This window comes from Physeter macrocephalus, chromosome 7 (assembly GCF_002837175.3).
Source record: "Physeter macrocephalus isolate SW-GA chromosome 7, ASM283717v5, whole genome shotgun sequence".
In the NCBI taxonomy this organism is placed as follows: Eukaryota; Metazoa; Chordata; class Mammalia; order Artiodactyla; family Physeteridae; genus Physeter; species Physeter macrocephalus.
In genome coordinates this window covers 20,356,881-20,360,378 of record NC_041220.1, presented here as the reverse complement: position 1 = coordinate 20,360,378, position 3,498 = coordinate 20,356,881, and the positions used below count along the sequence as shown (strand labels likewise).

Sequence of the window (3,498 nt, the reverse complement as noted above, 5' to 3'; positions counted from 1 at the left end):
CATGTATCCATTCTCTCCCAAACTCCCCTCCCATCCAGGCTGCCACATAACATTGAGCAGAGTTCCCTGTGCCATACAGTAGGTCCTTGTTGGTTATCCGTTTTAAATATAGCAGTGTGTACATGTCAATCCCAAACTCCCTGACTATCCCTTCCCCCCATTTTCCCTCCGGTAACCATAAGTTTGTTCTCTAAGTCTGTGAGTCTGTTTCTGTTTTGTAAATAAGTTCATTTGTATCATTTCTTTTTCGATTCCGCATATAAGGGATATCATACGATATTTCTCTTTCTCTGTCTGACTTACTTCACTCAGTATGAGAATCTCTAGGTCCATCCATGTTGCTGTGAATGGCATTGTTTTCATTCTTTTTAATGGCTGAATAATATTCCATTGTGTGTGTATGTATGTATATATGTATATATATATATATATATATATATATATACCACATCTTCTTTATGCATTCCTCTATCGAGGGGCATTGAGGTTGCTTCCATATCTCGGCTATTGTAAACAGTGCTGCAATGAACGTTGGGGTGCATGTATCCTTTTGGACCATGTTTTTCTCCAGATATATGCCCAAGAGTGGGATTGAATGGTCACATTGTAGCTCTATTTTTAGTTTTTAGTTTTTTTTTTTTTGCGGGGGGGTACATGGGCCTCTCACTGTTGTGGCCTCTCCCGTTGCGGAGCACAGGCTCCGGACGCGCAGGCCCAGCGGCCATGGCTCACGGGCCCACCCCTGCATCGGCAGGCGGATTCTCAGCCACTGCTCCACCAGGGAAGCCCGGAAGCCCTATTTTTAGTTTTTTTAAGAAACTTCCACACTGTTCTCCATAGTGGCTGTACCAATTTACATTCCCACCAACAGTGTAGGAGGGTTCCCTTCTCTCCACACCCTCTCCAGAATTTATTGTTTGTGGACTTTTTGATGATAGTCATTCTAACTGGTGTGAAGTGATACCTCATTGTAGTTTTGATTTGCATTTCTCTAATAATTCGTGATGTTGACCATCTTTTCATGTGCCTTTTGGCCATCTGTATGTCTTTGGAGAATTGTCTGTTTAGGTCTTCTGCCCAGTTTTTGATTGGGTTGTTTGTTTGGAGGATATTAAGCCTCATGAGCTGTTTGTAAATTTTGGAGACTGATCCATAGGGTAAATTTGGGTACACATTACTGCAATAGACTTGGTTCTGCAAGTCTCTTGATTACAACAGACTTTGTTCTGAGGTCTCTGCCTCAAACAGCCTGCTCCAATTTCTGGCCTGAAGTTTGCAAACTGAATTTAAGTCATAACATACCATATCTGCAATTCAATAATCATTACAGTCACCAAAAGTCAAGGTCTAAGAGCAAACTGATGTCATCTAAGAACACCATATACTCCAGTTTCTCCAGTTCCTGACCAGAGCAAAGAAGCTTCTGAAAACATGTAAGTGTCTGAAGAGTCATATAGCTTTACACTTAGAATATCTGAGAAAATTAGATAAATTGACTTTTGTTGAAAGACACAACTCTGTAGGTGCCTAATCACAATATAACAATAAGATATTATTATAAAGTAATATATTAATATAATATAAATTAACATAATTTTATAGTAATTATATATATTATAACCATATCAGTATCAACACTTCTAAGCAATGTAAATTTATTTTTACTCATTTAATTTTCACAACACTATGATGTAGAAAAATTATAATCACCATTTGTAGATCTGGAAACTCAGACACAGAGTTTAAGTGCCTTGCCTCAGATGCCACAGCAAATAAGTGCTAGAGTCAGATTTGAGCCCACGTACCCAGTGTTCAGAATCATGCTCTCAACTATCCACTGTACCTCTCCTGCACCTCCTCTGCCAATGCCACTTTAGTAGTAACGTGGCATAATAGAGTCTCAATGAAATCCACAGAAATCGTAAGCTCTGAACATACCATGGTTCATCTTAATTGCAGGAAGAATTACATTAAACTCACAATTTATGAATTCAGCCAAGACCTGTAATTTCATCAGTATGATCACGCTAATGGACAGGGTTTCTCAAACTGTAAGTTAATTCCCATTAGTGGGTCATGACTAGTATTTTTTAAAATGAAGTAAAAGAGTCTAGAAAACACCAGAAATCATTCAGTGTAATAGAGGTGAAGTGTGTGTATGTGTGTGCGTGTGTGCTGGTTTCAGAAATGATTAAAGTTTGCGGTTAAAAGGAAAAGAAATAAGTCTTTGTTCAAGGAGCCAACAAATCCTCTTTTAAGAAGGGTTAATTCTGTTGCCTCCCTGTGGATCATTAGCAATAATGGCACTGGACAGTCAACACGTTTTAACCTTTTAAGGAGGAAAGCTTGGAGTTTCATCTGAACCAGATAGATTATACTCAGAACTGTAGCCGCCACTTAGCCTGTCTATGAGAAGGTAATAAGGTAGAATATAGAGTCTTGAAAACTAACCCTTGGGAAATCCCAGGGGAATTAATGCCATTGGTTATTTAATCAGCCATCTCATTCTCTACCAACACAACCAAAAGAGCATTCATCCTCACCAGAACACTTGACACTGGAAAAAGCAACTGAGTACCGAGGTTTGAGCTAGTTCCCACTCTTGTATTTAAGATTCCTTTTTCTGCCTGCTCAGTGCACGAGCCTGACATTTTTCTTTGTTCTTACGGGCATATATCTAGCTTCCTCCCACAGATCTCTTGCATGGCAAGAACAGACTCTTAACATTATTCTCCCCCCACAAATGTCAAAAATGCATAAGCACGCAGTGCGTGCTGGGCTGTGGGTGACAAAGAGGGAAAGATCCATGGCTGTCATAGGCAATATCAATTTCTTTCATGCAATTACGCGTGGCCTTCACACTCCTAAGGGGGCCATAATTGTAAGAGGTGCCTCTTAGTTTATCCAAGGGGTCAGCTACATCTTACTGCATTCCCACTGTGGTCAGAGCTTCGTGTGGTGGATGGTGGGAATTACAGACCTCACACTCCAGGGACTTGCAGTTCAGTGTAGAGACAAGGCAAACAGGTGTGATTAAAAGATATTACTTCATATTTCAAGAAAAAGAGAATTATTTTTCAAAAAGTGTTCAAAATACAAATTACATTTTATTACAGATTCACAAGAATAAACGTACACTTATATAATTATCTGTTTCCTTGAAATTTATTGAGATTTATGGGTTTTGAATAATAAATTTTTATTTATTATTTTTTTGTTTTAGTCCTTCTGACTAAAGATGGCAAGTGTTGACTTATGCAAACAAATAATAATAATCAATTTAAAATTAACATTTGCCATGGTAAAAAGAGCATGGACAGTGGTGGAAATGCATCCAAGCCTCAGTTACTCTAGAAAAGGCATACAAGTGTAAATCACTGCTGAGATAAAAATGAAGGGATCTTCTATTATTTTTTCCCCAGTCCTTCCAACCAAAGCCTCAACTGCAATCTTTCTTTTTTTTTTTTTTTTTTTTTTTTTTTTTTTTTTTTTTTTTTT

The 3,498-nt window shown here is 38.2% G+C and overlaps 1 protein-coding gene across 3 annotated transcripts in view; it reads left to right on the top strand.

The window, feature by feature from the left end:
• Window positions 1-3,498, top strand: part of EMCN (endomucin) — a 99,001-nt gene that overhangs the window by 71,569 nt on the left and 23,934 nt on the right. The gene's annotated exons all lie outside the window — the stretch shown is intronic.